We start from the raw sequence: 13,445 nt of genomic DNA on the forward strand, positions 1-13,445 counted from the left end.
TGTGTCCTTGGCCTGCTAATCCAGCCGCGGTTGCGGAGGCAGCGTCCCAGCCCGCGGGGCGGATGAGCCAGGCTTGTCCCATCCAGATTCCTGACTGGGAACAACCCAAGAAGATCCTGGCCCTTAAAAAGCCGTCCCGGATTTTACACTGAGCTTGGGGTAGGCCGAGGAGGATCTGGGGGGTGGGGAGTCCATGCTGTGGTGGATACCACCCATCCGATTAACAAAGCTCCTATGATGGAGGTGTCTCCAAAAAGCCTAGGCCACCGAATGAGCCTGTGAAATTCCCCCCCCCTCCCTCCTGCCAGGCAGCTGTGTGCTCAGCACCATGGCGACGGGTGATGTAGGCAAGGAAGGGCATTGCCTTCCCGAAACTGCCTACCCTGACGGCCGCCAGGGAGGGCTGGGGCGGCCCCACCCCAAAGTCTGCACCCCCAGCCATAGCCCTCACCCCCAGTCCCAACCCTCTGCCCCAGCCCTGAGCCTCCTCTCTCCTTCCAAACCCCTCGGCCCCATCCTTGCCACGTGAATTTTGTCACACATCCCCTCCATACTGGTGCACATAACAAAAGTCATTCCGCACACACGTGGGCCAAATTAGAGGGAACATTGCCCCTTACCCCGCCCTATTGGAACGTACCACCTCGCCAGCGTTCCCTCTGTCTTTTCCCTTCGTGTGATGGGCACCAAGGCATGTGCAATGTGCACCACCTGGAGAAACACAAACCTTGCTGTGGGCGCTCCGCACACGCACCCGGCTTACAGGGAACCCTGGAGCTAGCATAGGCGCCTATCCATGTGTGTCCTGGGGCCCATGCACCCACTGAAAAAAACCTCCCAGGCATGCTCAGAACTTGCAGGGCCGGATTAATTTTGTGGGCCCCGCCCCCCTGCTCTCCTCTCGCTCTGCCCCAAGAACCAGCCTCCTCCTGCTGAGGCACCAATGTGCCCTACCCCCACCCAGCATCTTCCCCTCGAGGCTCCGCCCACATTCCGCCTCACCCCCCCAACCCCCTCTTTCCCCTAAGGCCCCCCCCTGCTCAGCATCTTCCCCTCGAGGCTCCGCCCACATTCCGCCTCACCCCCCCCTCAACCCCCTCTTTCCCCTAAGGCCCCCCCCTGCTCAGCATCTTCCCCTCGAGGCTCCGCCCACATTCCGCCTCACCCCCCCCCTCAACCCCCTCTTTCCCCTAAGGCCCCCCCCTGCTCAGCATCTTCCCCTCGAGGCTCCGCCCACATTCCGCCTCACCCCCCCCCTCAACCCCCCCTTTCCCCTAAGGCCCCCCCCCCTGCTCAGCATCTTCCCCTCGAGGCTCCGCCCAGCCTCTTTCCCCATGCCCCGCCCACACTCCACCCCTCAGCCTCTTCCCCCGCCCTCCCATACTCTGTCCTGCCCCTACTCAGCTTCTTCCACCCCATCCCCCACCCATGCTGTGCCCCACCCCCATTCGGCCCCTCCTCCCCAATTGCACCCTACCGCCGCTCAGCTTCTTCCCTCCTCCCAGGGGGGCACAGGAGCAGCAGGGGGAGAGGACAGAGAGATGCACCCCCCCCCCAACAAACACAAAAGGCGGTGCTTGTGCCAGCTAGGTCCGGGCACCATCCTGACTGCAGTCCCCACTCCAGCCCGGCGCCCCTCTCTCTGCCCCTTGCTTTGCCGTGTGCCGGACTGAGTCTGGGGCCTCGGATTAGGAGGGGCCCCTCAGTAAAATAAAACCCCTCAATGCCTTTGTTTTGGTTCTGCTACGGGGCTTCTTACATGCGACCTAGTCTAGGGCCTCAGCATGTCTGAATCCGGCCCTGACGAACGCCTCTCACGCGAGCCCCACGCCCCGGCGGCTGTGGCAGTGCCACGCCTCAGCCACATGGGCGTGGGCCCGTGCAGCTGCTCCCAGAGCTGGTGCTATCTAGCCGGCTCGCCACGCCCCGCACGCGGGCACGATTGCTTTGTGCTGTGGGGTTTGAGGAAGGGCAGGCGTGGGGCAGGGAGGGGCTGGGAGTGCACCTGGCTTTGCTGGTTGCTATAAATTCTTCAGGCTAATGAGCACAGTGTGGGGGTGGAGAGTGTAAACGGTGCAGGACGCGAATCTTCCAGCGATCTGACTACAAGACCCAGTCTTCCCCTTCTGACGGGCTGTGCATCAGGAGCACCCCTTGCTGTACCGTTTACACCAGCGGGAGCCACGCCTGATCTGCACTAGGCCCGGAGAGCACAGGGGCTGTGGGTTGAAGGCAAAGGGTGGGCCGGCAAAGGGGGAGGAGGGGAAGGGAGGGGTCCAACGTGGAGGGGAGAGGCCAGCCAGGAGAATGCAGCCCCTTGTCCAGGCTGGGTGGAGATGCTTCACCTCTTCTCTCCAGACCCCGCAGCGGCAGGGGAAGCCTGATGTGGCGGCTCCCCACCGTTCTCTGCCCCCCTTTGTCTGTGACGGGTGGTAGCAGAGCCCATGGGCGCAGTCTCCCCCAGGGTCCCCAATGGTGACGGTTCCGGGAGCCCACCCCGTTTTGCTCCCCGCTGCCCGTGGTGCTGGGACTGGGAGGCCTCTGGGGGAAGGTCTGGCAGGACAGACCAAGCCTCCTGCACCCTTGGGGACCCCACCGGCCAGTCCCCGCCTCTGCCCGCTGCAGGGAGGGCACCTGCTGGGAAACCCAGCCAGCTCAGCAGGAGAGGGACAGAGCTAGCGAGCAGCCATGGCTGAATTCCACGCGTGGAGGGCAGATGGACTTTGGCTGGGCAGAGCGGGGGCCCGGTGACATCAGCTCCTGACTCCATTTCACAGGAATAGTCAGCGCCAGCCGTCGGGCTGCCCCGCCGCACAGATGCACAGGGCAAGCCCCATCCTGAGCTTTCTTGGCCAGGGCGGGGGCTGAGGTCCCGCTTCGCCACCGGAGGCCAGGGAACCAGACTCTGCAGGAATTTCAGGCTCTCTGCCCTTCGGCCACCTGCAGCTCTGGGCTCAGCACACGCCCCCGCAGCATGCTGGCCTCCCCTGGTGCAGGAAGGCAGAGCGGTAGTGTGGCCTAGTGGTGGGGGCGCTGAGTGGGCTTCAATTCCCTACTCTGCCTGGGGGGGAATGAAGCCGCCTGTCTCTAAGGTGAGGAGAGTAGCACAGGGCCGGGGAGCAGCAAGGAGAATTCCCTGGGCAACTGTGCAGGAGTACCTGGAGGAGCAGCCCCCTGCCCACGCCCTGGCCATGTGGGGCTGCCGGCTCTGTAGACCCCGTACAGGGCTACAGCTTCTGGCCCTGCGTGGGGTGGGAGCCGGCAGCCCCTGCTTGTGGCAGGGGTGGGGGGAGCCGCGCTTCAGCCCAGGTGGGCCGGAGTGCTGCCCCCCGCCCCGTTGAATCAGGTAACCGGACAAACTCAACGTTTAACCGGTTAACGACTGGAACGGGCTTTCCCGTCCCGGACAGGGCCCCGCCCCGGGCTGCAGACACCCTGGCCCCTCAGCCCGTGCCAGGCCGAACCCGGGCGTGGCGCGCCAACTTGGGAGAAGCTTCCTCGAAATGTGGAGATTCAGGCACTGCACACAGGTGACGTCACCGCCAGCCAATGGGAGGGCTCCAATTGTATCCGGCGTTGCCATGGCAATGGCAGTGCCGTTACCCGTTCAGCGCTGCCAGCTCGCCGCAGGATCCCGGGGGCGGAGGGCCGGAGGCTAGGAAGCAGCAGGGGCCGCGGGTCACACGCAGCTGGGGGAGGACCAGCCCGGGAAAGGCTCTGCCTTCGGCCAATGGCCCGGGGAGCAGACTGGGGCCGCAAAGGTCGAAATCCAGGGGAATTAGGCTCCTCCATAACTTTGAGGATCGGGGCCGGGGTCCCTCCCCATCCTCCGGGGGGCCAAGACCCTGAGCTAGAGTCCAGCTTCGCCCTACGGAAACTCCAGCTTCCTCCCTGCTTGGGCAGAAGGGACCTTCTGTGTCTTGCTCTCCCCCTCGCAGAAGGCCACACCCGTCCCCATCTATCCCAGGGGCAGTTCAGAAGCCCCTCTGCCTCAAAGAGCCACCCCTCTCCACCCCTGCGCTCCCCTCCCCATCCTGCCTGCCCCAGCTCTGCGCCGTGCAGAGCCCCCACCCTGCCCTGCCGCCCCAGCCAGCCTCTCTGGAGCACAGGGGGTGGCGAGGACCAAGGACGGGACTCGGAGCCACGCTGCACCAGGGCTGGGATGTGCTACCTCCTGAGTCAGGAAAAGCCATGTGCTCATCTCCCTGCCACAGGGGCACGGTCAGACGGGCCCCACTCTCGGGTGGGCGGGCAACGGTGGGCGTAAGCCCCCGCACCTCAGCCGGAGCGCCAGACGCAGGCCCGGCTCCGCTTCCCTGCCGGAGCGCCAGACGCAGGCCCGGCTCCGCTTCCCTGCCGGAGCGCCAGACGCAGGCCCGGCTCCGCTTCCCTGCCGGAGCGCCAGACGCAGGCCCGGCTCCGCTTCCCTGCCGGAGCGCCAGACGCAGGCCCGGCTCCGCTTCCCTGCCGGAGCGCCAGACGCAGGCCCGGCTCCGCTTCCCTGCCGGAGCGCCAGACGCAGGCCCGGCTCCGCTTCCCTGCCGGAGCGCCAGACGCAGGCCCGGCTCCGCTTCCCTGCCGGAACGCCAGATGCAGGCCCGGCTCCGCTTCCCTGCCAGAGTGCCAGACGCAGGCCCGGCTCCGCTTCCCAGCCGGAGCGCCAGACGCAGGCCCGGCTCCGCTTCCCTGCCGGAGTGCCAGACGCAGGCCCGGCTCCGCTTCCCTGCCGGAGTGCCGGCGGAGTGGGGGTCAAAGATTGGATCCGGTTCTGGATCCAGCTCCACCTTTCCCCTGTGTTCAGCTGGGAGGCCTCCGAGCCGGGGTCTGGACCCTTCCCTGTGCCAGTCATGGGGATGGGCAGCAACAGGGGCGCCGAGAGCCCCTGAACCAAACCGTGCCCCCTGCCTGCACAGGAAGCCACTTCCAGCCGCAACCCTGGGTCCCACGCCCTGCGAGCTGGCAACAGCTGAGCCAGGCACATCCCACCCTTGGCTTCTTCCCTTCCTGGCCTGACCCAAAGCGTCTCCCTTGGTTCATGCTGCGTGTGGCCGCTAGAGAGCAGCGCAGCTTCAAGAACCGAGCAAGCGTGCCAGGGCACCCAGCAGCCTGCCTAGCAGAGCAGGGGACCGGCCCAGGGTCAGCCCCTGTGCTTGGGCTTCCCGTTGGAAACTAGCTCCCCGGAGAGGCACTCGGGCCGAGCAGAGACCAGGGGCATTTCTGTGACTCGGGGTAGCCCAGGCCCCAGCTACGGCCTTACCCCCTTGGTTTTAGCGCCCGCACCGCAGACTGCCCTGGGGTGGGAGCAGGCACACCGCCATCCTGCGCGTTCAATGGGACGGACGGGTGTCTCAGTGGGAAGGGAACCTGGGAGTCGTGACAGCTGGCCACCTGGCTGTCACCACTAGACCACACAGCTGCCTCCCCTCCAGGGCAGGTCCATTTTGTGGCAGGGATCCAAAACCGTACGACCCCTTCTGCTGAGGGCCTGCCTCCGAGCGGGAACTGGGTGGACGCTTCTTTCTTTTCCGGAGGCCGATAATGAACCAGCGAGTGTGGCGGGGATCCTGTTCCTGAGACAGGAGCCCCCCCGAGCAAGCCGTTTCCTTGGTAACGGATACGTCAGCTGGAGCAGAACCAGGGAAAGCAGCCGCCTGGTGATGGGTTGGCAGGAAAGGTGGCGACCGCTGCCTTGGAGAGAGACACCCTGAACATGCCCCCGGGGACGCACATCGGCTGCCTAGTGGTTCAGCCCCAGCTGCGACAGGCCACGTCCACCCTTCTGGGAACTGCGGCTTTGATTCGGCTAGTGGAGGACGGGGCAACATCACCCGCCCACGTGGGGCGAGCGCCCCCGCCCATGCCATGCCCAGAGACAGACGGCGACAGGGTGTCAATGAGACCAGCTGTGAGGCTAGAGGAGCAAAGTGGCGTTTGCTGGCTCCCCTGGCAGGCGCGGGAGTGGGCGCCAGGGAGGGGAAGTCCTCACAAAGAAGCTTACCTGGCAGATCACGTCCAGGAGCCGTGTGAAAAGGGCACCAGCTACAGCTGCTCTGGGGAGCTGTGAAGGACACACTCCGCACAGGTGACAGCAGGGACTGGCTGTTGGGATGGGCTCCCTGGGACATTCCTGGTTCCAGCGTCCGACCCACATTAACCTCCTGTGGGCCTTTGTCCTCCGCTAGGGGCCAGACGTCAGGAAGGGGTTATCTGCTCAGAGACACTTGGGAAAATTAATCCAAATTAAAGGTGTAAATGGTCTCCACTTCTATCCCTATCGACAAAGCTGCCCGTAGGTTGTCTTCTTTTAAGTGATTAATGAAAGGCGAGACTTGTTCACCATCCACTTGTCACGCTGATCTAATGCCAACAGACACACAGCAGGGCCAGTCCGTACTGGGCTGTGCAGACTTTGCTTGTAGATCACCAAGTGCGGAGGAACTGTCTCCATAGCAGACTCCTCTCTGAGTGTTATGGGCATTCCTAGCTATTCAGTCTGGCATCAGGACCATCTGCTGCCTCAGTTTACCTGCTGCCCCAACGACTGGTGTTTTGGCCTCAACCCTCCCCTTGTGGAGTCTGGTTTTGCCACGTCACATCAATCTAGACCATGCTTCCTACAAAACAGGCGGGGAGTGTCCTTCCAGAATTTCGCTCAAGTTTACCTGCCCTCAAAGTATCTCTCTCCCCTGAGCGGGGATTTGGGGAGCACAGTCAGGGTTGCATGGCTAAGCCAGGCCGTGCAAATGTGATCAGGGAAGCCCCTAACAAATCAGCAGCTGATCAAAGGACGGATGTTTAAACGTGGTGCATGATTAACCAGTGGAACTCACTGCCGCGAGAGCGCCTGGAGCTCAGCAGAATCCCCCTGAAAGGGAACGAGCCCCTCTGGAGTAATAACAGGAAGGATTAACCAAGCAACTGTTCTGGGAGGGGTAGAAACTCTCCTGTCTCAAGCCCTGACCTCTGACCTAAGGGGGGGTTGGCAAGAAATTTTCCCTGGGGCAGGTTATTCCATAACTGCCTTCTGTGGGGTCTCTTGCAGCTTCCTCTGAAACAGCTGGGCCCATCTTCCCTGGGCACAATGAACGACTGGTCGAATCCAGGATGCCAGCAGGTCTTGGCACTTCATTTAGGATTCTCCCTGTGCCCAGGCAGGCCGTGGTGATGTCCAGGTTAAATCCTACGCCAGTGACACAGAAAATGGGGCTCGCTCTTCTGAATTAGCATTGGCGATACTCCAGAGTAATCACCCACTGTGGAAATTACTCTCCCCGCGTCCCCGCCGAGCCAGGCTAAGCTGAACAGGAACAAGGCGCCATTATTCCGAAGTAAGAACGTCCAGACGGGGTGTTAATCAGGAGTGGCTATTCTGGAATAATCCCATGCATCGACAAGCCCTAATCGCAGGGGGAAAGAGGGGGAAGGAAGGGCCCTTGGTGTGGGGAAGAAGGGGAAATGGGGGGACACAAAATCACGCAGAGGGGAGGAGAATGGGGGAGGGGTACCTGGGGGATACAAGTATCAGAGGGGTAGCCGTGTTAGTCTGAATCTGCAAAAGCGGCGAGGAGTCCTGTGGCACCTTATAGACTAACTGAAGTGTAGGAGCATAAGCTTTCGTGGGCAAAGACCCACTTCGTCAGATGCATGCAAAGCTTATGCTCCTACACTTCAGTTAGTCTATAAGGTGCCACAGGACTCCTCGTCGCTTCTGGGGGATACAGAGTCCCTGGCATGTGGTGAAGGGAAGAACAGCGGGTGCACAGACAGTGAGGTGGTGGGGGGCGCATGAAGCTCTTGGTGCGGACGCAGGGAGTCCATGAGGGGGCTTGTGTGGGTGGGACAGAGGAATGCAAAGCGTAGGCACCAGGAGCTCACCTGGCACAGGCTATGAAGCAGGGGGCCCCTCGTTAATTACCCGTTAGCATCTCGACACCCACTAACAATCTCCTCACTGTGTCATCGCTGCTGGAAATACTCCCAGGTTTCTCTACAGACCGAGGCCCGATCACATGCCGGGGGAGAAACTTGGCACCAGTTTGCTTCCCTTGAGCTCTGGCATGTGACTGACATTTCACGTCAGCTCTCAGGTGAGCACGCCACTTCCCTGTCTGGAGCTACTTGTGGGGAGCCGTGGTTTGGCCATAGGCACAGAGCTACAGCTCTCTGGGAAATCACCCTTTGCTGCCATCCAGGTTCCCCTCCGCTGCTTGGAGCCTTGGGGCTCAGATTCTGGAGGGGGTAGGAGGAGAGAGGGGCAGGGAAGAGACTAGACACTGGAGTTGACATTAGAAACACTGGTGTCGAGCCGCTGCCATGAACATATTGCACGCTTGGTTGCTTGCATCCACACTGCACGTGTGCTCACTAGGGGTACGTCTAAACTACATGCCTCCGTCGACGGAGGCATGTAGATTAGCCAGATCGGCAGAGGGAAATGAAGCCGCGATTAAAATAATGGCGGCTTCATTTAAATGTAAATGGCTGCCCCGCTCTGCCGATCAGCTGTTTGTCGGCAGATCGGGGCAGTCTGGACGCGCCGCGTCGACAAAGAAGCCTTTCTTGATCGGCACAGATAAACCTGGTTTCACGAGGCATACCTGAGCCGATCAAGAAAGGCTTCTTTGTCGGCGCGTCGCGTCCAGACTGCCCCGATCTGCCGACAAACAGCTGATCGGCAGAGCGGGGCAGCCATTTACATTTAAATGAAGCCGCCATTATTTTAATCGTGGCTTCATTTCCCTCTGCCGATCTGGCTAATCTACATGCCTCCGTCGACGGAGGCATGTAGTCTAGACACACCCTAGGGCTATGTCTAGACTGCAAGCCTCTTTCGAAAGAGAGCGTCTAGACTGCACGCAGAACTTTCAAAAGAGCAAGCCGCTTTTTTTCGAAAGAAAGCACCCAGTGAGTCTGGATGCTCTCTTTCGAAGAAGCCCTATTTACATTCAAGAACGCCTTCTTTCGAAAGAAGCACTTTCGAAAGAAGGCGTTCTTCCTCGTGAAATGAGGTTTACCGCTGTCGAAAGAAAAGCCGCGTTCTTTCGATTTAATTTCAAAAGAACGCGGCTGCAGTCTAGACGCAGGTGAAGTTTTTTCGGAAAAAGGCTACTTTTCCCGAAAAAACCCCTGAGTCTGGACACAGCCTAGGAGTGCTCGTGTCGACACCACTGGTAGGTATCCCGGTGTGCCACCACCCGGTGCAATGCCTGCTGGGAATGTTTCACAAATGTGGTGGGGGAGAGCAGTGACTTGCCCAGGGATCTCTGGGATGCAGGGATCAAGTTCCCAGCATGCACCTTGCAAATCTGGCCGTGCTGTTTCCGTGGGTCCGTCCGGGGGGGATTCTGCAATTGCCATTGTGCAATGGCAGAATTGCCCCAGGACTAGGGGCTGCAGAGGGATAATGCTGCTCCCTCAGGAAACACGGAGCAGAGGACCGTGGCAATCAAGCCAGGCAAAGCATCCTCCGGGAGTGTCTCCTTCACGCAGTCACTGATATGTGTTGCCTCCAAATTAGCTCCAGAGTCAGGATTAGAGTCAGGGTACCAGGGTTACTCTGGTACCACAGTGCTCTAGGACTCGGGGCCTGGCATACCCCTGGGCCGCCCTGTAGCCGAAAGCCCAGGGCGTGATCCCAGTGACAGCTGAACTGGGCCCTCGGCCACGCTGCTAGCTGTTCCCATTGTTTCACGCTGACGCAACAGACGCGCTGGGCTTCGGAGACACCCACAGCCATGCTCCTGGAGTCTTATGCACTAGACTATGCCTGGTCACCTGTGGGCCTGCTGCCGTCCCCCACGGCCTCGCAACGCCCCCTTGGAATCCTGGGACGGGGGGACAGATCCAGGGACAGAAGCGTGCCCTGAATAGCAGTAGAGGTGGTGGTTCTAAGGGCAGCATGTTAGGGAGCCCGGCTCAGCTACTCAGAGGTATTTAGGCACCTAACTCCCATTGAAATCAAAGGGCGTTAGGTGCCTAAATACCTTTGTACATCTGGGCCTACAAGGCTAGGGACTGATTTCCAGCTACACAAGGGCGCAGCGTAAAGGGAATTTAAAACAGGCAGATCCCCCCGGAGCCGGTTCCCAGCCAGCTCGCAGTTGGCATGAAGGCTCTGGACCAGCCCCTGGCCTGTTGGGATGGGAGGTCGGGCAGAGCAGCCTGGCTTTTCCCAGCTCTCCAGGGCCCATAGCAGGGCTGGCTCGAGCCATTCCTGTGCCCCGGGCAGCGGGCACGTGACTCAAGTGCGGCCCCCGGCCTGCGGTGCCTGATGGCAGCTCTAAGGGGTGCCAGGCGGCTGGGCGTGCAGCACCCCTTACAGCTGCCATCAGGCGCCTCCCATAGGTTGGCGCCCCCTCCTTAATCCGGCGCTGCCCATAGGGAAAAGGAGTGGGACAGCTAGGGCAGCCTGGAGGCTGCTCTAATTTGCACCGGGGCTGTGCCGGCTCCTGCATGGCCGGAACACGGGCTACACAAGCAGGACTGGAGCGAGCGGGACTCAGCGTCCCCACAGTCTTCCCAGGCCGGAGTGGAGATAAGGGCATTCCCCTTTAAGGGGCGGGGCCCGGCCCACGTGGAGGCACAGGCGGAAAGGGTGACACGGGAGTGCAAAGCGGCGGGCGGGTGTAGCTACACCCCCCGCAACACCCCCTGCAGCGTTGCTAGAAAACGGGGGGGAGGGGCCGAGCCGCACCGGCCTGCACGTGGGTGGGGTGGAGTGGCCAGGTGGGAATTGCCCCATGTCCCCCCCCCCACGCTTCCAGGGCCGGGAGGGGGCGGTACCGGCCTCCCCCCCTCCCCCGCGGGCAGAGCCGGCCCAGCGCGGGGCTCCAGGAAAGCGCGCGCTCGCCCCGGAGGCTGCCGAGTTGGAAATTCCCAGCCGCGGCCGCTCATCGGAGGCAGCCCCGTGCGCGGCCCGGCCCCGCCGCGGAGGAAGGCAGAGAGCAGCAAGCGGGGGCTGTCGGTCCGTCCGTCCGTCCGTCCGTCCGCGCGGCCACGGGCCACGAATGGAGCCAGCCACTGCTCGGCCACCGCACCGAGTGGCCCGGCGAGTGGCTGAGTTGTCCCCTTCCAGCAGCGCCGGGGGCCTGACCCCAGCTCAGGGGCTCATTGTGCCAGGTGCTGAATAGGCACGTGGTCAGTGAGCCGTAGCCTCTGCAATGGGGTAGGGTGGCCCAATGGTTAGGGAACAAGGGGGGAGTGAGCCAGATCTGGGTTGGTCCCTGCTCTAGCGTGGGCAAGTTCCTTAGCCTCCCCGTGCCTCAGTTTCCCAGCTCTACAATGGGGACCAGGGAGTCAGACCTCTCACAGCTGTTGGGAGGCAGAGGTGGTGAGGGGAGCAGGGACCGGTGGCAGCTGAGCTCTGGCCATGAAAAGTGGGCCGCCTCGAGCGGGAGACGAGGGGGGTTAGTAATAACAATGTTGTCGACCACACAGCCGTGCGGTGGGGATATCACCCGCCCCCCTCCTTGGAAAGAGCTGCCAGGAGCCCCACGCAGCCACAGAATCCCTGGGGATAGAACCAGTGTCCACGGCAGGGTAACAGAACCAGACCCCTTCTCAAGGGAAACTGAGGCAGGCCCCTCGCTGGAGCTGCTCTGGCGGGGTACAGCCCTGCTAACACATCCCTCCTGTGCCACGCAGGCCAAGGCTGCGGTCTGAGCTGTGGGCACACCAGGGGCCCTGGGATGCGGGGAGAGGGGCATGGCCCGGTCACTTTTTACCAGCTGTAAGGAGGAGTCATGGAGGAGGGGGCAGCGAGGAGCAAGGGGGATCTTGAGGGGAAGAGGTGGGGTTTGAGTGGGGCTTTCGGGGGGAGGGAGCAGTAAAGGGGGTGGCATCACAGTTCAGGCCCCCAGGGTTTCCACCGGTCCTGCTGTGGAATGGGAGGGCTTGGTCCCCCACCCCCAGTCAGAACCCGGTTCCGAGCATTGGCTGCCCCAAGCCGACCCAGCAGGGGCCTGGGCGGAAAGCTGAGCCCGCGGCGTGGTGGGGACATGTCCTCGGTACCTGCGGCCTCCTGCGTTTTTGCTGAAGGAAGTTTTATTGGCACCAGCTGCTCCTAACGGGGAAGGCCACTCCCAAGGTTTGGGGGAAGCAGCCTCCGCAAATGCTGTTAGCAGCAGTGTGTGTGTGTGTGGGGGGGGGGGGGGGTCCCTCTCCCCCCGTGGGATGAGCACAAGGTACCCTCACTCCCTGCCCATACTGGGGGAGGGGATACAGAGGGGGGGTCCTAGGGGTGGCCTGAGCTCCAGCCCCAGCTCCAGCCACCCCTGAACATGGCATCTGCTGCCGGCTCCCAGCTCTACATTTGACCAGCACGCTCGCCAGCTGCCCGTGGACGGACCCCCGGACTCCATGGGAGGCCCCTGGGTGCTCCTCCACCCGGTGACCCTGTGGAGGGGCAGGGAGAGGCTGAGCGCAGGGCACTGAGGATGGCCTGCGTGGCCTCACTCACACAGGCTGACGAGCCTCCAACCCCATTGGAAATGCGTCATTTACCGGAGTTGTTTCTCACGCAAAATCCCGAGCAGTCATAGCGCTTGGGGGAGCCGATTGTCCTTTGCCGCCACCGACCCTTTCTGCCTGTCAACACACACTCCTTGGCCACCCACGGACGCCCTTTCTGCTTGGCGGTTGATTTCACTCTTACCCACACCGAGATCTTAATCACAAGGCAGGTAACTGGGTGGCTTTCTCCACGCAGGACTCTGCATCATGGCTGGTTTCAGTTGTTTGCAGGTTACAGTCTGTGGCAGAGGAACGATGCGAGAAAAGCAGAGCGGCCGGGACACCCCCAGCTGAAATCAATTCAGGAGCCTGACTTGATTGTTGTTGTTTTTTTTCAGGCCTCTGACCCCTTCCACAGCCGCCCACTTTAACCACAGATTGTGTCTCGGTGGATGACATGAAATGCACATGCTCTTCTGTGTGGGTGAAGGGCTGGGAAACGAACCGGATTTTTAAGTTCACTGAGCAATTTCCAAATGTCCAAAAAAGTGTTTTTAGTTGGACTGAGAACCAATGAATTTTTTTTTTTAAATTCAGCCGATCAGAAAGGGGGAAAACCACATCATTTTGAGCTGAGGGAAGCATTTCACACCAATGGCAACCAAGATTCAACGTTTTTGACATCACAAAAGAAAAGGAAAGGAGATTTTGAAACTGACATTCATTTCACATAGAACAATGGAAAGAGGCAGTTTTCCTTTGGACATGTCCACAGGACACTCTGCCATGACTTCAGAGCTTGGGAAGCGCTCAGATATGAAAGGTTTGGTGGGCGCAACAAGCATTCATGCCGGTTTTGGTGTTGCCAGATCGGCGGGTTTTTTTGCAGATCGGCAAGCGTCCACTAACAATTTTTGCCCCGCTGCCTTGTAAAATGAGGATGACTCATGAGTATGTTATAAATTGTGTAGGGCCTGCTGTGTGCACCTATAATG

The sequence above is a fragment of the Pelodiscus sinensis genome, chromosome 13, assembly GCF_049634645.1.
Source record: "Pelodiscus sinensis isolate JC-2024 chromosome 13, ASM4963464v1, whole genome shotgun sequence".
Taxonomy (NCBI): Eukaryota; Metazoa; Chordata; order Testudines; family Trionychidae; genus Pelodiscus; species Pelodiscus sinensis.